Below are 22,169 nucleotides of genomic sequence, written 5' to 3'. Positions count from 1 at the left end.
GATGTGTGTGACGAGGGCTTCCTGCCAGTTTGTGGTATAACACCACTCGCCTCCTCTCCTCCGCGGAGACCCATGCTTAGAGAGCTTCGTCGGAGTACCTACAGGATCGTTCCCTCCATCTATGTTCTACCATCACTACTTGTAAGTGTTGCTTCACCATCCGCCTCTTCACTGTGCTGCTGGGGCAGCTGAACAGCCTAGCAGCCTGACAATGAGGTGCTGCAGCACAACTGCACCTTCCCTTTAAGTAGTGGAAAAAACCTGTGGTTTCATGACTGTGAGTTAGATTGGCCCCGATATTGGTCCACCTTTTCAGTGTAATGCCAATGAGCAGCAGTTCTAGCACTGAAATCATGACTAAAATCATGTTAATGAAGAGTAAGGACTAATTATGCATCTTAATTGGACCACTTTCAGGTGGCGCAACTTAACTTCATTTAGTCTTAACACTGCCACTTTCTTGGCTGTATCCAATTTTTAGCCCTTATAAGCCCTAAGCACATTAACCAGTGGGACCGCAGGCGGATGATTCCATCCCGGATATCCTGGCTACAAAGGGGCTGTCTGTGATGCATCCTTCCATCTGATTCCTCCTCTTTGGCTTCCTCCTCTTCTACGTCCTGCTTTCCTGCGCCTTCCTCTTCCCTCTGCAAGCGAATGCCGTAAATGTGAAATAACAGCATAAGATGCTGCAAATACTCAATTGGTCAGGCAGCATGTCGACCTGAGATGTGAATTCCACGGATGCAGCATGACCTGCTGAGTATTCGCAGCATGCTCTGTCCTCTCAAAGGCATTCACTTACCATCCAAGCCCTTGCAAGCGTCCAGCAGCACTCCCAAAACACTTAAAGATAACTTTTCACATATATTGCAGCAAGCCACCACTTCAATAAGATCCAAAAAACCAAGGCCAAACTCTTCCATTTAAACTTACCTGATTGATGTGTGTGCCCCTTTAACAGCTGAAGATATCGCCCCTGTCAGCCTGCTTGCACACCAGGTTAACCTGGCATGCACCGCTGAATTGAGCACTAGGGTCGAAGTTCACGTAGGTGATGTTAAGTCGCCGTGCACCATGCCGCCATTTTTTTAACAGGGCGCTGCCGGTTAAAGGCTCCCGAATATGGTAGCCGCCGCGGGAACACCTCCAGCTGGCAAAAGAGTGGCGCCGCCATTTTTTCGAGAATCGCTGGGGCTAACAGGTGGCGGTATGGATATGAATTTCTTGCCCTCGAACTTTTACTTAAGATTCCAGTATGTTTAGAGATGGGTTAGCTACACACCATCCTGACTTAATTTCATATTGGCCCAGAAATTTGGGTCGGAGGCTTCCCGCGGGTGCAAGCCTCCGACCTGCACTTACCTAGCACGCCGGCCGTTGTGCTGTGGGCCCACGTGGTATTCCGATCCTGGGCCTCCTCCAACTGCCGGCGCGCAGTGCTTGCGTATCCCGGGGCGCAGTTAGTTCAAAGCGTCCCCTGGGATCACGTGGGCCATGGAGAGCCAATGGTAGCAGGGAATGCTTCATTCATAAATTTGACAGGAAGAGCTGTCAAACCTATAAATACTATAAGCCCCAAAACATCACTAAAACTTCAAATACATTTTTTTTTAAATCACATTTTTAAAATAACTATAAATTACACGAAATAACCATTTTAAACAATAATTTGAAATTTTGAAAAAATTAATTACATTTTCTAACAGGGCTAAAAATAAACTTACCCTTCTTTAAAGTACTTAAAAATAATAAACCGGTGGAAAAATGTTTTAATTTAAATTAATTCACCACTTACCTTGTTAAAAGCAGGCCTTGCGCCAGGTCATGGCAGTGTTGACCCCCTGCACAAAGTGCTGTGTGTGAGACCCTGGGTGCCCCTTCCTTGGCTTGCTGAGCCATTAGTATTAGTGCTGAAGCACTTTAGCACTGCTTTAGGTTCGGATGTCAATGCAGCTTCAAGAGCTGAAGACTCCCATTTGGAAATTCTTTTTAATTTTTCTTTCAGAAGGCACTTGAGCTCTAAGGGCTAAAAACGGCCTTTTATACATGATTTTTATTTTTTTCATTTCAGTAGGCTTTTCCCCTTTAAGCTGCAATGCCGCTATGGCCACGCTACATTGGAGCCTCCTGCCAGTACTAACGCCACCAAAACGGCCTTGCACGGTAAGTTTAGCGCTGGGCTAATGTTAAATAGCCACCCATGCCAATTTACGAGTCCTGCCAGCACCATCAATGTTGGTGGCTGTTAACACCGGCCTGCAGTGGCACTGGCAGCTTTTTAGCAATATTGAATTTCTAGGCCAAAAATTGAAGGAAAATTATTGAGCTGGTTAGGAGATTGTTTAGGGGGTATAAGGCAGAGAGCAAGGATAATGGTACGCACTTGAATTGGAAGGAAGTGACCAGTGGTGTCTCACAAGGATCTGTGCTAGGGCCTCAACTATTCACTATATTTATTAATGACTTAGATAACACAATAGTGACCCAGGTATCCAAGTTTGCCGATGATAACAAGATTGGTGGTAAAATAAGTAGTGTAGACAGGAGCATAAAATTACAAAGAGACATTGATAGTTTAAGTGAGTGGACAAAACTGTGACAGATGGACTTCAATGCAGGTAAGTGCGAGGTCGTCCATTTTGGACCAAAAATGGATAGATCAGAGTATTATTTAAATGATGAAAAGCTAGGAACAGTGCTTATCCAAAGATTTAGGGGTCCATGGACACAGATCACTAAAATGTAGTAGACAGGTACAAAAAAAAATCAAAACGGCTAATGGAATGTTAGCCTTTATAACTAAAGAACTAGAATATAAAGAGGAAGTTTTGCTACAGCTATACAAAGCCCTGGTTAGACCACATCTGGAGTACTGTGTACAGTTCTGGGCACTGCACCACAGAAAGGAGATATTGGCCTTGGAAGGAGTGCAGCGCAGATTCACCAGAATGTTACCAGGGCTCCAAGGGTTAAATTATGAGGAGAGATTACATAAGCTAGGCTGGTATTCCCTGGAATATAGAAGATGAAGAGATGATTTGATTGAGGTTTTTAGGATTTTGAAAGTAATTGATAGGACAGATAGAAAGAAACTTTTTCTGCTGGTGGGGGAATCAAGGACAAGGGGATACAACTTTAAAATCAGAGCCAGGCCATTCAGGAGAGATGTTAGGAAACACTTCTTCACCCAAAGGATGGTAGAATTGTAGAACTCTCTGCCCCAAAAGGCAGTTGATGCTAGCTCAATTAATAATTTTGAATCAGAGATCGATAGATTCTTGCTAGACAAGGGTATAAAATGATATGGAACCAAGGCAGGTGGATGGAGTTAAGAAATAGATTAGCCATGATCTCATTGAATGGCGGAACAGGCTTGAGAGGCTGAATGGCCGATTCCTGTTCCTATGTAAATATGAAGTTTGATAAGCACCAAAGTTTGATCTTTGACTTTTAACAGCACCAGTAGTCTAGATTTCATTGTCCAAATCACTGGTGTCATTTTATCTTGAAACAGCTCAAACTGCAATAGGCGAAGAAATTTTATTTTCAAATTACTTTGCTTTGACTGTGGTTGACTTATAATTGAAATTACAAACAAAAATGGTAGTCAACATTTTGAAGGAACAGTACAATACTGGTCCAAAAATACCTGTAAACAGTCAACGAATGGCACCCGCCATTACTTAGACTTAATCTCTATGATATTTTGCATGGCAAGTTCCTGGAAGTGTGATATGGAAACAGCATGGTGCCCTCTATAGGGCATCTGGGAGCTGAGTGATCAGGGCAAACAACTGTGTCTCTCCTTAACCAGATTGAAGGTTTGTGAAATGAACAGCAAAAGGCCTGAACAAGGATGTGTAAATTAGAGTGGATGAACACAATGTCAAATCAGGTACAGCAAGAGTAATAAAGAGAGGTAAAGAAAGACTGGGTTAAGAGAGAGAGAAAAAAGAGACAGAAAGAAAAAGTAAAACATTTTTTTAAATGTTAACTAAAAGAAAATCTCCAATAACAATTAAAACATAAAGGAATGAGACACCACACTTGTAATAGTTAATTTTCAGTGCCAGAGAGGTTAACTGGCAGTAATTAACACTTATCACATTGTTAAAAAGGTACTTAGAATTGAAATGGCTTGACTTAACTTTCTGTGGTGAGTTTACTTCATATCTACAAGTCCAGGAACCTCACACTGCTCAATGCACGTGAATGCGGCACCAGCCAGCGAGATGCCACTTTTGCGAAGCAAACGGTGCAGCGGGACATCTCCGACTTCCATGTTTAATCACACTTCTGCCCTCACCTGAAGTTACTGTGGTATTTGCATATAAATAACAGCGAGTGCAATTAGCCTCAACATTATTTTGACACCACTTTTTGGACTATTATGTTATTGCAAAAATGTTAGCTTGGGAGAGACTACAACATATTACCAATGACCTTTCAAATTCCCCAGGATCTCTTTTTCATGTGGTTGTCATTATGATATGCTTAAAGTTCACAGTGATGATAGCTCATTGTTCAGTCCATAACTGCAAAGCAGCTAAGTTTGAATAGTGTTTTATCATCCCAAAGCTAAAAGAAGAAAGAACATCATGACAATGTGGAACTGACATGAATCACGAATGGTGCCAAAATAATTGCTTAAATGTCAGTGTAAGTCAGGTTTGTGAAAAAATTCACCTAATATTAATCACTATATGATAAATATGGGCAGTTTAAAAATGGTGTACAGTAAGGGGCCATCTGGGGTGCCACAACAATTTATTTAATCGGTGTTGCTAACACATCTCTCGAAGAATGTAATACCCCTTGAAGTAACACAAATGCTGTGAATGAGACAGTTAAGTCAAGAAAACATTAGAGATCAGAAAATATTCCACTGAACAGATGGCAATCTGAACAAAGTTTCCCATGTAAACTACTAGTGGTAAATCTGCTGTCTCTATGCATCTTGAAAGTATAAGCATCTCCTTCTTGTTAACACTCCAGAAGGACAGGAAGATAGTTCCACACTCACACAAGGTGCCAATCAATAGACAATTTAGGAAAGTACAAGAGTCTGTTACATTCTGCTCCAATTCATTTTGAATAGGTTTTTTTATTAATAATTCCACAAAAATGCAAAATCAAATATCTGCAAATTCAAGCTGACTTTAGTAGGTATATTAAATCCTAGTTTACTAAAAAACAAGCACATGTGGAAAATTAAGTCCAGTCACTGCAGGAATCAAATATTGTACTCATAATGATAGGTTCATGAGGTTCAGCCGATTCAGCCTCCTTTCACAGTTGAATAAAAGTCAAAGGGGAAAATATTTGGTTGCTTTGCACCTCCCGTTAGTGCCCCAAGTGGGCACTAATGGGGTGCAAAGCAACTCGCATCCGGGCACGGTGATGTTTGCGCCGCTCGCGAAATTGACCAAACATTTTGCGGCGGCGCTAAACACTACCGCCACGATCTCCTGCACCCGCAGATCATAACGTCAGTCGAGTGTGCAACGCCCTGGTAGCGCCCCGGACCGGATATTGAGTGGCGCCCCCTGCCTTACCGCCTGCCACTAGCAACGACAGGTTGAGGGGAGCGTTTTGCAGTCGGGAAGGGACTGGGGGAGCGCTATTTAAAGGCGACCACTTCTTGCCTTTTTTTGTCAGTGACATTTTTGCACCATGCATTCTGAGTGAGAGAGAGAGACTTCTGGAGAGATTCAATGCTGTGTGAAGGAGTTTTGGGTACTGAGCAGCACTTTGCAGGTTCATTTTGATTTGACCTTCCTTGTATTGATTTAGAAGAGACTATGGGGGCTGCACTCTGAGCTCTTTCCCTGGGCCTCTCCAGCAGATTTGATGTACAGATCTCTCCAGGCTGAGATTCAAGGCTGCAATGAGCAGGGTGTGGATGGAGAGCAAGGTCAACCCTCCCCTTTAAGAACTGGCCGGCGCCAGTGTGCCTGTGTTCCATTGCTGACTGACATCACATGAACTTCGCCAGCGCTCTGAGGTAGTGCCTCGCTCCTCAGCGTTAGCATCTTAAGAGATGTGTGTAATGCCTGATTTAGCGCTCCAATCACCTCCAGGGGCGATAAAAGCCAAGTTTGCAGTCGGAGGCGATAATTAGCGCCAGGCACTAAACTTTGCGCCCGGCCGATAATGGCGCCCCAAACGGGGCGATACTGAATTTCTCTCCCAAAGGGATCATCAACTTATAAATGAGTGCCTCTCTCTCTCAATAATGCAGAACTACCAGAGCCAAGCTCCTTGCACAAGGTAAAGCTGAGAATTTCTTTTACAAAGCCATTTAGAAAAGCGTTTCACAGTTAAGTTATATGACAGCATCAATCAAACTTCATCGCAAGCTCGTGGGATCTAAAAATTCATGCTCAACTGGAATCCCGTCTTTCGGATGAGGCGTTAAAACCAAGGCCCCATCTGCCCTCTCAGGTGGATGTGAAAGATCCTGCAAAACTTTTTTCGCAGAAGAGCAAGGGAGTTCTCCCCTGTGTCCTGCCTAATATTTGTCCCTCAACCAACCTGCCTGAAAAAACAGACTATCTGATCATTATTACATTACTGTTTGTGGAACTTGGCTGTGCTTAAAAGGCTGCCGCGGTTCCGACATTACAACAGTACTTAATTGGCTGTAAAGCGTTTTGGGACACCCTGAGGGCAGGAGAGACACTATATAAATGCAAATTAATTCTCCTTTTCTTTCTTTCTGTCTTTCTTTCTAAGTCTCAGTGCATTCTTATATAAGAACATAAGAAATAGGAGCAGGAGTAGGCCATTTGGCCCTAAAAGTCTGTTCGGCCATTCAGATCATGGCTGATCATCTACGTCAACTGATGGAAGGTGTCATCGACAGTGCTATCAAGCGGCACTTACTCACCAATAAACTGCTCACTGATGCCCAGTTTGGGTACCGCCAAGACCACTCGGCTCCCGATCTCATTACAGCCTTGGTCCAAACATGGACAAAGGAGCTGAGTTCCAGAGACGAGGTGGGAGTGACTGCCTTTGATATCAAGGCAGCATTTGACCGAGTGTGGCATCAAGGAACCCTAGTAAAACTGAAGTCAATGGGAATCGGGGGGAAAATGCTCCACTGCCTGGAGTCATACCTAGCACAAAGGAAGATGGTTGTGATGATTGAAGATCAATAATCACAGCCCCAGAACATCACTGCAGGAGTTCCTCAGGGCAGTGTCCTAGGCCCAACCATATTCAACTGCTTCATCAATGACCTTCCCTCCAACATAAGGTCAGAAATGGGGATGTTCGCTGATGACTGCACAGTGTTCAGCACCATTCACAAGTCCTCAGATAATGAAGCAGTCCATGCCCGCATGCAACAAGACCTGGACAACGTTCAGGCTTGGGCTGATAAGTGACAGGTAACATTTGCGCCAAAGAAGTGCCAGGCAATGCCTATCTCCAACAAGCGAGAGTCTAACCACCTCCCCATGACATTGGACGGCATTACCATCACCGAATCCTCCACCATCAACATCCTGGGGATCACCATTGACCAGAAACTTAACTGGACCAGCCACATAGATACTGTGGCAACAAGAGCAGGTCAGAGGTTAGGTATTCTGCAGCGAGTGTCTCACTTCCTGACTCCCCAAAGCCTTTCCACCATCTACAAGGCACAAGTAAGGAGTGTGATGGAATACTCTCCACTTGCCTGGATGAGTGCAGCTGCAACAACACTCAATAAGCTCGACACCATCCAGGACAAAGCAGCCCATTTGATTGGCACCCTATCCACCACCAGCGCACCGTGGCTGCAGTGTGTACCATCTACAAGATGCACTGAAGCAACTCGCCAAAGCTTCTTCGGCAGCACTTCCCAAACCCGGCAGTGTTGAGGCCCAACGATGTTAAGTAGCACCAGCTCAAAATGGTCTAAGTAGCAAATTTCGTGCTTAGTCCTCATTAACATGATTGTAGTCTTGATCTCAGTGCTAAAACCGTTGCTCATTGGTTTACTGCTCAACAAGTGGGCCAATATCGGGTCCAGTCTAATTCCCAGTCATGTTTGGCTCAGGCTTAATTCATTACTTAAAGGGAAGGTGCATTGATGCTACAGCACCTCATTGTCACGCTAGTTACAACTTCAGCTGGAAGAAGACGGCAGTGGAAACACATGGTAGAGTCTCAGCACAGGGAGGGAGTCTGCAGGTTCTCCGACGCAGCTCTTGAGGCACTGGTCATAGCTGTGGAGAACAGGTGGGCTGTCCTCTTCCCACACACTGGCAGGAAGCCCTCGCCACACACCTCTCGAAGGCTCTGGCAGGAGATAGCCACCATGTGACTGCTAGCACTGTGGTTCCAAGGTCAGCCATCCAGTGGTGAAAGACGTTTAATGACCTCACACGGCAGGTCAAGATGAGTGACGGCTTCGGCAAATGCCATATCTGCACCACAAGCCTCACATACTGCTCAATGCACCCTACCCCCCGCAATCACCGACCAACAATCTCTATCTATCACCACTCACATCTCACAATCATAACTTCACTTCACCCTCACAACCTTACCACTGCTGCAACACTCACGCCCACATCTCACACCTTGCACTCACTGATAGCTATTCATCCATGGCAGGCACATCACCCAAACATATTGCAACTGCACTTCTCTTTCTCTTGCAGGCCAAGGTGGCGCATAATCGGAGAGAGCAATGGCGGACAGGCAAGGGGCAAGCTGCCATCCAGGACCAGCTGGAGGAGAGTGTGCTGGAGATCATTGGGCAGCAGATAATGGAGGCCGTGGCAACCGGCGAGGTTGAACCCCTTTGGACAACAACCATGTGCTCATTCCGAATCCTTCTTCTCGCATCCCACTTCCCCCTCATCCCACAATCTCTTCTCACTTTCAAGCTGCTGATGCTGTATGCATGCATTTCTTGCTTTCCACCCCTCCCCTCACCATAACCCGACTCTTGTGCCTTTCTGTTTTCAGCACCAGACCAGCCTGTCCCCGAGGCGATGGACGAGAGCGAGAGGAGAGAAGGAGATGATACAGTGTCACTGTATCTGTCACTCGCAGGCACAAGCTCAGAAACTGGCACTGCAGGTACTTTCGAGGCTAGTGTAGAAGCGGGATCTGCACAGGGTGAGGCATCGACACGAGTGGGCTGCAGCAAATCCAGGAGGAAAGGGTAGCTCGGGGGCCATCTCCTCGGAAGGTGAGTTTGTGTGCGAGTTCTGTTGCACAGGACTCAGATGAGGACCTCGATGTGGTGGCCTTCAGAAGCAGCAGGATGGGCATGCACAATGAATGACTGGATGCAATGGCAAGCCTGCCAGAGAGCCTCTTGGCAATGTCCAAGGAGCATGGAGGAGTCCACCTCCAACATTGCACAGGGCTCTACACAGAACTTGGAGCCCAGGATTTCCAGGCTGGAATTGATGGAAAACTCCCAAAGCAGACCGTATTGACCCAGAAATGATGCTGTGTGTGATGGGCGATGTCGCAGCTGCAAAAGCGACCCAACGTCTTAGTATTGCAGCAGAAGCTCAGACCGCTCTCATGAAGTCTCAGCTTGATGCCTCCCAAGCTCAGACCGCTCTCATGCAGTCTTGGATTGATGCCCCCTATGCCCAGAGTGCTCATGCAATCTCAGCTTGCTGCCAACCAAGCTGAGACTGCTGCCATCGTGGCTGGGTGTATCAGTGTCGACCGGGCTTGCAGGGTGTCGCAGCAGGCCAGCAATCTGTGCTCCAACAAATTGCGAGGAATACTGAGGCGCTGCCCCAGGGGATTGGCAGTGGGTCAGGACTCTGCTGTCCTCTCTCAGGATGACTGCATTCCTGTTCGCACCACTGCCACTCCGGCATTGCCCTTGCCGCTACATGTCAGTCAGCCAGCCCAGACTGCTGTCACCCATGCTGAGGTGGTGCAGTCTACAGCCGGGCCTTCTAGGGCCAGACCTGCTCGAGGTCATCCTGGAAGGCCATCTGCAGTGTCCCCCATGAAAACTCAGCAGCATTTCACCAGCTATGCTGCAGCCACTGGAGGAGCTCTGCGTAGGAGCACTAAATCAAGAAAGGGCACCCGAGCAACAGACAGCAAGGCATCGCACATGGGTGGTTAGTTCATATCATAAGTGTAAATATGTATCAATTGATTTTGGATAAATTTATTAATTTTGTTTGCAAACTTTTGTGGTGTCTCTCATTTCAGCTTTGTGTCCAGGAGGATGCGGTGATATACCGGGACAGAGGGATGGTATGATGGGGCTGTGGTGAGCAACAGGGATCTGGGGTTTCATTCATTGGAATTGGAGTCTGACGAGGTGTTCACGGACAGCCCGCCTGGAAGGGGACTGGCTGCCTGCCTGTTTCCACCCTCCCTCCCTCCTTGCCCACTTCCTCTTCCTCTCGATCATCTTCCAGCCAGCAGAACCCTCACCTCTAAGTTAGAAGGTTGTGGGTTCAAGTCCCACTCCAGAGACAGAGACAAAAATCTAGGCTGACACTCCAGTGCAGTACTGAGAGAGTGTTGCATTGTCGAAGGTGCCATCTTTTGGATGAGACATTAAACGGAGGCCCCCTCCGCTCTCAGGTGGACGTAAAAAATCCCATGCACTGCTTTGAAGAAGGGCAGGGGAGTTCTCACTGGTGGCCTGGCCAATATTTATCCCACAATCAACATAACAAAAACAGATTATCTGCTCATTATCACATTACTGTTTGTGGGAGCTTGCTGTGTGCAAATTGGCTGCCATGTTTCCTACATTACAACAGGGACTACACTTCAAAAAGTACTTTGTTGGCTGTAAAGCGCATTGGGGTGTCCGGTGATCATGAAAGATGCTATATAAATGCAAGTTCTTTCTTTTCCTCCTCCTCCTCCTCTCCCTTGTCCTCCTCCTGAGGTGGTCCCGCAATCCCTGCTAGCAAGGGCTGCATCCTCATGATGGTCAAGTTGTAAAGCATGCAGGAGAGCATCACGAAATGGGACACCCACTCCAGTGTCTACTGGAGGGCTCCTCCCGAGCAGGCAAGGCAGCGGAACCTTTGCTTCAGTAGCCCGATGGTCTGCTCGATGATGTTCCTGGTGGAAGCATGGCTCTCATTATATGAGTGCTGGGCACGAGTGGTGGGGTTGTGGAGGGGAGTCATGAGCCAGGTGTAGAGTGGATAGCCTTTGTCTCCGATCAACCTCCCTCGAGTTTGCTGTGGTGGTTATAAGATATCTGGCACACCGGACTGACACAGGATGAAGACATCATGGCTGCTGCCAGGATAGCAGGCATTGACCATCAGGAAGCACTGGGCATGGTCGCACACCAACTGGTCATTAATTGAGTGGTAACCTTTGCGGTTGCGGAAGATTTCAAGATTGTTATGCGGCGCCCGCCAAGCCATGTAGGTGCAGTCAATGACGCCCTGCACCGTGGGGAAACCCGCTATCCTGCCAAAGCCACATATGCACTCATCCTGCTTCTCTCTGCTCAGAGAAGAAAATGTACTCTCTTCTCCTGGTATAGAGAGCCTCAGTGACCCCCCAGATGCAGCAATGGATGGTGAACTGTGTGATATTAGCTATGTCTCCTGCTGCAAACTGGAAAGATCTGCTGGTGAAGAAATTGAGGGCCACGGTGACCTTGAGGGCCACTGGGAGAGGCGTGCTCCCCCTGCTCTCAAGCTTCAGGTCTGGTTGCAGGAGGTGGCAGAGTTCTGTGACCACCACCTTGGTGAAGCGTAGCCTCCTAATACACTGTTCCTCGCTTTAGTGGATATAAGAGAAGTGCTCTCGGAAGACCCTAGTTGGGTAAGACTTCCTGTTGAGAGCCCTCCTCCTCCTCCCTCTGCGCACATCTTCTCGTCTTCTTCGCTGCCTCCATTCCCTCTCTTGAAGATACTCGAGTATGAGAGGGACTGCCAGTAGAGCCCACATGACTCTGAGCAAGTCTCGTGAGCAGAAGTCTTTAAATAATAATGAAGGCGTTCTCCACTTGCAACAACTCTGCCTGTTACCTTGGAACTGCTGGAGTTGCAGAAAGGTGCACAGAGCCAGTCAAACTGCTGAAACAGGTCAGGTGCAAGTTGTTGTTGATGATCCCTTTAAATAACGCTGCTGGAGCCTCTTTCCTGCTTGTCAACGCTTGCTCAGCTCATTGCACTTAAAACATGCCGGTAAGTGGATTGGCAAAGTCAAAACTCGCAGATCGGGCGTCAAGTGAGTGTTGCACACTCACTGACATCATGATCTGCATAACCTACATATCCCTAGTGAGCACGAACATTGGCAGCGCTGCCGGCCATCCAGAAATGGTGGCTGCCGCGCGACCTGCCTGCAGCGGGCGGAAGAACAACAACCGCCACTTTTTCACCCAAATCTGACTGTAATGAGTGGTGCTAAACTCTGAATTTCTAGGCCTATATGTTTCAATGAGATCACCTCTCCTTCTTCTAATCTCTGGGGAATATAGCCCTAGTCTACTCAATCTCTCCTCATAGGACAATCCCCCAATCCCAGGAATCAGTCTAGTGATCCTTTGTTGCACTCCCTCTAAGGCAAGTATATCCTTTCTTAGGTAAGGAAACCAAAACTGTACACAGTACTCCAGGTGTGGTCTCACTAAGGCCCTACACAATTGTAGTAAGACTTCCTTACTCTTATACCCCAATCCCTTTGTAATAAAGGCTAACATACCATTTGCTTTCCTAATTGCTTGCGATACCTGCATGTTAATATTCTGTGATTTGTGTACAAGGACACCCAGGTACCTCTGAATAACAACATTTCCTAATCTCTCACCATTTAAAAAAATATTCTGCTTTTCTATTTTTCCTACCAAAGTGAATAACTTCACACTTCTCCACATTATATTCCCTCTGCCATGTTCTTTTCCATCAATTAAACTGTTTGTATCCCTTTGCAGCCCCATTACGTTCTCCTCACAGCTTAATTTCCCTCCTCGCTTTGTATCGTCAGCAATATTGGATACATTACACTTGATCCCCCATCTAAGTCATTAGGATCACATGGGCCAGGTCCCCCAATCAGAAAGGAATATTCCTATTATGCTTATGGGGATTCCATTTACAAACGGAATCCCCATAAGCATATAGGAATCCCCAAATAATTAATTTATACAACTGGAATAAAAATAAATGTTCCCATTTTCAAATTTAATTAAATGTCCTTTCAACAAAGCATATACAATTAAAATTTAATTTTTTGAAAAATAATTGTAAACATTTTAATCCAGGCAAAAAATTTGCATAAACTAATTTTAAGTGTTTGTGCATGATTTTTTATTTTTTATGAATGTAAGATTTATATTAACCCTAACGCTGGTGAAATCAGGCCCTTTGCCTGCTTTTACCCAGTATAAGGGTTTTGTGGGCATTTGCTGGGCAGTAGTTGGGCAAATAGCCCACATCTGCACTAGCGAAATTGATTTTTGTGTCGGTGCGGTAGATCTGTCAACCTTGACAGATCGCAAGTTTTACTTTTACAAGGCTTGCAACGACGTACGCCGTCATCGGCACTGCAAAATCCAGGCCATTAATGTCTTTAAGTTCCTTATTCTCGCTAGACCCTTGGTTCCCCACTATTTCCGGAATGTTTTTGGTGTCTTCTACCGTGAAGACAGATGCAAAGTATTTGTTTAATGTCTCTGCCATTTCTTTATTCCCCATTATAATTAGTTACTACACTGTGACAGATGACAGAGCTAAATTCATTGAAAAGTGTTAACGTAACAATTTACAATATTTACAGAAGAACATGATCAAAAATCACAACAGCCTTCAAACTGGAATTGCCACTTTGAAAGGGGATTCCAGACACTGAACCAAACTGAACTAAAAATACTGAGGAATCTCCAGACCAAAGGGCCTTTGAATAAAGCGCTGTTAATCAAGTTCAAAGTCACACTGGTAGATGTTTGCATTCCATGTGAATGAGCAACGTCAATTTTACCCAGAATTTTTAAATTAATTGTTCACAACTCAAATCCCCATCATCCTTCAGGGGTGATCATTTAATTAGCAACTAGAATCAAGCTGCTGCAGTCTGGCTAACCTACAGATCAAAGAACTTGGATAAATCTTGCAGGTAATAGGCTCTGGTCTCCATTTAAGGAAAGACAGCTTCAATTTTAATACTAGCTGTATTTTAAAAACACATTGGGATAGAAATTAATCTTGGCCCGTTCTTGGCCACAGAACATTCTATGTTCGGAGTATGGCAGGCCTGATGCCTGCCCCACTCGTGACATTACAGATTTGCCAAAGGGGTCCTTTAACAGGTGTTAGGCTCCTTGAATATGTAAATTATGGGTCCAATGGTTGTTTTAGCCATCTGCCTGCGGCACCCAAGAAAATGGACCCCACAAACTTGATAGGGGGACAAACGCCTGCACATATTTGGTGCACGCTGTTCCACTGCTAAATCAGTATGCTTTGGCAATGTTTTATGCCTAAAAGTGGAGCCCTTCTGCTTACCACCTCAGCCTGCATCCGGGCCAGCCAATCTTTGTTCTTCCCGGGACCAGTGAGCTGCCTCGAGGGCTACGACTGGCACCTGGAGGACTAATTCTGCATGGTCTTGCCATTGGCCTCATTAGGTGCTTGCACCCCAATCCAGGCACGATCCAAAAGCCTTCTTTTCTGCACTGCCTTTAACAGTCTTATATAAAGTAAGTTTGCATCGTCTCAGCCAGGTACTGGTGAAGGGGCCTCCACAGCAAAACACTGGCCTGAATGGCTGGTGTGGTTAATGATAGGTTTTACAGGGGTAGAGGGAGTTGGTACTCTTCTAAACTTGATGCTGAATATAGGATGATTTACAGCTGGCTGCAATATACCTGACATGGAAGTACTTGACATCTTCCATTCCCCAGCAAAGAAGATTTTCACCTTGATGAGCATAAAATTTATACAAATATAGTTTTCTGAAAAATATCAGCACTAAGCTAATTTTAGACTTACAGTACATCTCAGGGTAATGACATGTGGCAATGAATGTCAATAAGAAGTATAAATAGCAATTTAAAAAAAAATTGTGACTGTATTCCAGTGAAGCCGGACATCGGCCTGTCCCTTTGACACTGCCACAACCCTGAGTCGATGTTCATTATTCATACATGTTAGGCTCCCATTTCCACCACTATCCCACACAATTTCAGGTGGGATAGTGGAAGAGAATTTAGCCCACTATATCAATATTTTCCAGTATGCAAACCATTTATATACACGTGATATGCTTGCTCCCTGATATCAAGGTAATTGGGGCTTCAAAAATAACCACCACAGATGGAACATGCACATTAATTTGCAGTATAAACATGGTTCAAGATAGATTTGTACTATGGTGCTGGGTTGAATATTCAGCCCTATGATCTTAACAAGACATAGAACATATGGAACATATTTTGAATTACAGTAGGTTCTGAAGAAAATGGCAGATTAAATCCTTACATATGGGTTTTGGCAGTCATCAAGTGGTGATGGTCAAAAGGATTTCAGAAACCCCCCTCCTGGAAACATGCTGTTCAAGGGGTAATAATGACTTGAATCCTAATTTTAAGCACAGTGTGAACAGATTTACCAAAGATGTAAAGCCATCACAGTCTCTTACTAATGACATATTTTGACCTTATCATGCAGATTTGACGATGAATTAGGGATTGAAAAGTAATTCTCCTTAAAATCCTGGGTACAAGGAGGTGACCTACATTGTCACAATCAAAGTAAATGAAAGGTATCAGCTGTGATTCTGTTTTGTGGTACTGCTTTTAAGTTGACTCAAAGGAAAAAAATCAAGAGGGATAATGGGAAAGAAATATTGTGCAGCCCTTAGCTGAAGAGAAGAGGTCACATAGGCACTTCAAATGTATTGCTTTCATATTTGTGAATACATACAATGCCAAATTTCTTATACAGTGTAACAGTGTGATTCAGAGCATTCGCAAAGAGGGCAAATACCCAAGATTGTGTGATATAACCACTAGAAATATAAGCTTTACCCTCAAATCAGAGCAGTTCAAAACATAGCAGAATCACGATTCTAGTGGCACAAATAAGTTTTCCTAGAGGGTTTACCATTTCAGTTTGTCTCAATGGCTGTGTTGCTAGATCAGAATAAACATACGTATTTTAATGTATACTATAGCATTGATTTTATGCTCCTTGCAGAATTTGTGCTGGGAATGATTGGTTGCCGGGACAAATCTAGCTCAAATTATACTGATCTGTTTGCGTGCAATTTTGTAGTTCTGGTCATTTGAATGATTAACATAAATTCCCAGCACAGCTTAACCTTGGGCCAGCAGCTAGGCTAATGGGGCATGTGGAAATTCTGGCTAGCAGCACAAATTTAAAAATAAGTTTAAAAACAATATTGCTTTAGTCTTTTTGAAGGTTCAAAATGGCCCTTTGCTAAGAATGTGCGGAGAGAGAAGGGAGAAATTCCAAACAAAAATTAAGTCAAAGGAAACCTAAACTGAAAGCACAAAACAGAATCTGTGCGCAAGTGACAATGGTACAGCAAAGTGAACGTGCGGCTGTGGTGTGAGAAGGGTTTGGCACACACCCCAAGGACAGTAGTGTATTTTTACTGTCAGGAAATGGCAGCCAGGCACAATGGGTCAATGCAGTACATGTATATCCTCTAAGGCACTCTGAACTGTCTGCCTGATCATCTCTCCCAGTGTCCTGGCCTACATTCCACCACCAATCAACACCAGAGACAAGAGGGGCCTGGCAGAAACTAGGCAGGCGTCAGGGTGGGGGCAGATAAATTGAAGTGGGGAACTTATCCACTCCTTTAACGCCCGATTTGGTGACTGGACCAAGTTGGCTGAGTCTTATTTAAATACGCAGATCGGGCTTTGATGATAGCATCAGGGCCTGAGCTGCTATTTTGACCAGAGGCCTGAGCAAGGGTGCAGTGACAGCTTCCCTACCAGGCAAAATCTGTCGGGAACAGCAGCCAGGGTCAAAGGATTATTTTTAAAAAATCAGTTTCCTCGTGGGCCAGGAGGAGCAGGAGACCTCCCTCCACTGACCGGGATTCCCCTCATGGGGCACTTACCTTGTACTGCGGACTGTTCCCTATGGTCCCTGGTGGCAGCATTCTGCTGCCTAATTTTAACGGCTGGGCAGCTGCTTCCCAGCAACTTTCCGGCCGTTTTGGTTGGGAAGTTGGGAAGTGGCACGCTAATGAGGCCTAGCCATTAAAATCGGCCAAGCCTCCAGAATATCACTCCCAGATAGGCTGGCTGCTCACTTTGCCGCGTTCGTATCCGGGAGTTAAAGTCAAGCCCAGAGTATCTGGTTTTTCATTTATTTGCTGTTTGTGGGACCTTACTCTGCACATTTGCTGACAACAGTGACAGCACATAAAAAAGTGCTTGTAAAGTGTAAAGTGCTTTGTGACATGCGAAGAGCGTGAAAGACACGATACAAGGCCAAGATCCTTCTTTTTACTAATTGGGCGACAGCAGCAGCCAAATTGCAGAACTGACCAGATAATCTGCTTTTGGTGGTGTTGGTTGAGTTATGAATGTTGGTCAGTACATCAGGCAAACACCCTGTTTTTTAAATAATGCTATGTGATCTTTTAAGTCCATGTGAAAAGACAGACAGGCCTTGGTTTAATATTCCATCTGAAAAACAGAATCTCAAACAATGCAACATTCCCTCAGTCCTGCACTGAATTGTCACCTTGGATTATGTGCTCAATTCCTTGAGTAGGGCTTAAAGCCACAAACTTCTGATTTGGAGGAGAGAGTGCTACTAATGGAGCCAAGCCTCACTTGCCTCCTTTCCACAGGCAGTGTGGAATTTTCAACTTCGGCAGAGGAATAAAACGAGTGCTCATGGATTGGCCACCCATTATACACTATGCCCGATTTCCCTTGCTCTCCTGCTCAACATGAACTTACATTTGTATAGCACTTTTAATGAAAAAAGTAGTGAACCAACAAACTTCACACAAGAAAGAATGAATTGAGTGGTAAAGGAATTAGAGAGTGGACGAAACTTAATGGTTAAAAAAATACAGGCCCTGAATTTGCAGTTGGAGGCTTACCAGAAGAATATGCCTCCGAACTGAAAAATAAATCCTGGTGTCTTTGGAGCTTCGGACTCTTCGGGTCCTGGGCGTTTGCCTGCGTAGAGGCCCATGGATCCCAGGGGCGCACATGGTTCGCAAGCATCCCTAGGATCACGTGGGCCCAGCCAACCAATCAAAAAGGGGGATTCCTATGATGCTTATGGGGATTGCATTTGTAGTAACCTGGGTGGTTATGAGTAACCTGATCCACCAGGTGGTGCTGTGGCAATTGGTCTCCTGAGTTAAGTCTGGGCTGCACTGTTGTACTCTTTGTTTTTGCTGCCTCATGTCAGAAGCTTTTATGTGCAAGTGTTGATTAAACCATGTTACGGAGTTAACCGGTGTCCGTCTCCATCTATGGCCACCTCAAGATACTACATATGGCGACGAGAATAAAGGACGGAAAAGTTTTGGTGGATCAGTCATAGTTAGGGAGTATTCGGAAGAGGTGCTCGGGTTGGTTAGCAAACTAGTCGGAAAAGCACGAGGCTAGGCCGCGGGAGTCGAAACGGAGTTTGATTTTTTGGCTGAAGTGACCGGACTCCAAGGATGGCACGAACGGTAGGCTCCGTGGCACCTTTTGACAGCAAGTCGCAGTCTTGGGAGGAGTATATTGAAATACTGAGCCATTTCTTTATGGCAAACGAGGTGGACAGTGCTGAAAAGAAAAGGGCCATTTTACTGAGTTGTGTGGGAGCGCAAACCTATACACGGATGAGGAATCTGCTGAGCCCGGAGCGGCCAGGAGAAAAATCTTTTGACGAGTCGGTGAGTCTACTAAAGAATCATTTCAATCCGAAACCTAGTGAAATAGTACAGAGATGGAAATTCAATTCGAGGATTAGGAGGCCGGAAGAAAGCATTACTGAGTATGCGGAGGAGCTTCGGAAGCTCGCACAGGACTGTAATTTTGGAAATGCGCTCACAGTCATGTTAAGGGACAGGCTAGTATGCAGAGTTAACGACGACAGTATACAGCAAAGGTTGCTGTCAGAAGAAGGATTAACGTTTGAGACGGCACTTAAAAAAGCACAATCCATGGAGACGGCTAACAAGGACATTAAGGACTTAAACAGTATGAGCAAGGAGAAATGGAGTAAACCAGTGGGAGGAGCTGTTTTCAAGATGGAAGCTGGTGCGAAAAGTCCACCAGTCGGGGTTGGGGATTGCTACCGATGTGGTGGGACGAGCCATTATGCAAAGGACTGCAGGTTTGCAAAGGCAAAGTGCCACAATTGTGGAAAAATAGGGCACTTAAAGAAAGTCTGTAAAAGGGCAGTGAGTGAGAGAAGCAGTGCTAAAGGGGCAAAGCATGCAAAGGGGGGAGGGAGAAGTACACAAAGCAGGCAAATTACATACAAGAGGAGGAAGAGTCTAGTGAGTCTAGTGAGGAGGTTTTCACGATATACACTTCAAGGCCCAATGTACCCCCTCTCACTCAGTATTTGATAGTGAACGGAGGTCAAGTAAAGTTTGAGATTGACACCGGATGTAATGTAACCATAATGTCGCAGACTGAGTACGCCAAGCTATGGGGGGAAGCAAAAGTACCAGAGCTAGGTACATGCCCCATTAGTCTCAAAACCTACACAGGACAGAAGGTGGACATTTTGGGGGTGGCCGAAGTACAAGTGGAACACAAAGGAGTCACGAAAGAGCTTACGGTGGTAGTGGTAGCAGGGTCAGGGCCAAACCTGTTAGGGCGAGGGTGGATCAGTGAGTTGAGTGTGTACCGGCAGGCAATGAATAAAATGGAGGACAGTACAGAGGCACTGCAAGAAGTGCTGATGAAGCATGAGTTAGTGTTCAAGGACAAACTGGGCACCTTAAGTGGAGCCACAGCCAAGATTCATGTAGCCAGTGATGCCACGCCTCGTTTCTTTAAACCAAGGTCGGTACCTTTTGCAATGAAAACCAAGGTTGAGGCGGAACTAGATCGCCTGCTAAGGGACAAAGTAATAGAACCAGTGAAATTTTCAGACTGGGCGGCACCAATAGTCCCGGTATTGAAGCCCGATGGTAACGTAAGGGTGTGTGGTGACTATAAGTTAACAGTGAACAGAGTATCATCACTGGAACAGTACCCCATTCCGAGAATGGAGGACATGTTAACATCGCTCGCTGGGGGAGAAAGATTCAGCAAACTGGACATGAGTCATGCGTATCAGCAGATATTGCTAGATGACGAATCAAAAAAGTTTGTCACGGTGAACACGCACAAGGGGCTGTTCACGTATGCCAGGTTACCATTTGGTGTCAGTTCTAGCCCAGCAATATTCCAACGGACTATGGAGGGCATTCTGCAGGGCATTCCAAAGGTGGCCGTGTACTTAGATGATATTCTGCTAACAGGAAGTGACGATCAGGATCACTTAAAAACACTGGACAAAGTGCTACAGTGGCTGGAAGAGGCGGGGCTACGCCTGAAACGAAGTAAGTGTAGTTTCATGGAGAAGGAAGTTACATTCCTGGGACATCAGGTGGGTGCCACAGGCCTCCATCCATTACCAGGGAAAGTGCAGGCAGTGCAGAATGCACCTGCACCCACCTCAGTGACTGAACTGAAAGCCTATCTAGGGCTCCTAAATTATTATAACCGGTTTCTTCCAAACTTATCGATGCTGCTGGCACCCCTGCACAAACTGCTGAGAAAGGAGGAGCCATGGCGTTGGGGGCCAGAGCAAGCGAAAGTGTTTCAGCAGTCAAAGGAGCTACTTCAGTCCAGCAGGGTGTTGGTGCATTACGATGAGAAGAAGGAGCTGATAATGTCCTGCGACGCATCACCCTATGGAGTGCGGGCAGTGTTGGCCCACCGCATGCCAGATGGAGCAGAAAGGCCCATCGGGTTTGTTTCACGCACGCTCACAGCTGCAGAAAAGAACTATTCACAGCTTGATAAAGAGGGGTTAGCCATTATATTTGGAGTAAAGAAATTCCATAAGTACATATATGGGAGGAAGTTTGTAATCAGTACTTACCATAAGCCTCTTATTAGCTTACTGAATGAGATGAAAGCGGTGCCTCAAATGGCATCACAGAGAATAATGAGATGGGCAGTAATACTAAGAGCCTATGAATATGTGATCACGTACAGAGCCGGCAAGGAAAACAGGAACGCGGATGCTCTCAGCCGCCTGCCCCTCTCAAAATCTCCTCGCAGTACTTCCCCTGAGGAGCACGTCCTGATGCTGGATCAGGAGATCAGTCCCCTGATGACTTCAGTGCAAATCCAGGGCTGGACAGCCAAGGACCCCGTTCTGTCAAGGGTCCGTGAGTATGTGTTGAAAGGCTGGCCAGATCACCGTGAGGGACCGGAGTTCACGCCGTACAGACAGAGACAGCACGAGCTCAGTGTCCAAGATGGATGTGTGCTATGGGGAGCACGCATAGTCCCAGAGCGGGGACACTCTACTTTGATGGAACAGTTGCATCAATCGCACCCAGCAATGACTAGAATGAAAGGACTGGCTAGGAGCTACCTGTGGTGGCCTAACTTGGATGCTGAAATTGAGTCAAAGGTAAAGTCATGCACTATATGTCAGGAACAGAGGAAAGCACCTGCCGGGGCACCACTCCATCCCTGGGAGTGGCCCAGCAAACCCTGGAGGAGAATTCACATAGACTATGCGGGACCTTTTAGGGGCAAAATGTTTTTGGTGCTGGTAGACGCTCACTCAAAGTGGATCGATGTTTATCCAGTGAGCTCTGCAATGACTGATGCCACACTGAATTGTCTCAGGAACAGCTTCAGCACGCATGGTATTCCAGAAATGATTGTATCCGACAATGCACAGTGTTTTGTTAGTGAAGGGAGCAAAGAATTCATGGTAAGGAATGGAATCACACATGTTACCTCGGCTCCATATCACCCAGCCTCAAATGGGTTAGCCGAGCGAGCCGTGCAGACTTTTAAGGAGCTCATGAGGAAGAGCTCAGGTGACACCCTGGAGACCAAGCTCAATAGAGCCTTGTTTAGTTATCGTATAACACCCCAAGCTACCACGGGGCTTTCTCCGGCTGAGTTGATGATGGGGAGAAAGTTGCGGTGCACGTATTTGTATACAAAATCCCCATAAGGATATTAG

The 22,169-nt window shown here is 45.8% G+C and overlaps 1 long non-coding RNA gene across 1 annotated transcript in view; it reads right to left on the bottom strand.

The window, feature by feature from the left end:
• The window catches only part of LOC147111724 (uncharacterized), a 441,838-nt gene that overhangs the window by 218,269 nt on the left and 201,400 nt on the right, over positions 1 to 22,169 (bottom strand). The window lies entirely within an intron of this gene.

Source organism: Somniosus microcephalus, chromosome 10, assembly GCF_052327205.1.
Source record: "Somniosus microcephalus isolate GS21.2 chromosome 10, FLI_Smic_1.0, whole genome shotgun sequence".
NCBI lineage: Eukaryota > Metazoa > Chordata > Chondrichthyes > Squaliformes > Somniosidae > Somniosus > Somniosus microcephalus.
The sequence above is the reverse complement of the archived record's forward strand: the minus strand, read 5'-3'. Positions and strand labels throughout refer to the sequence as shown.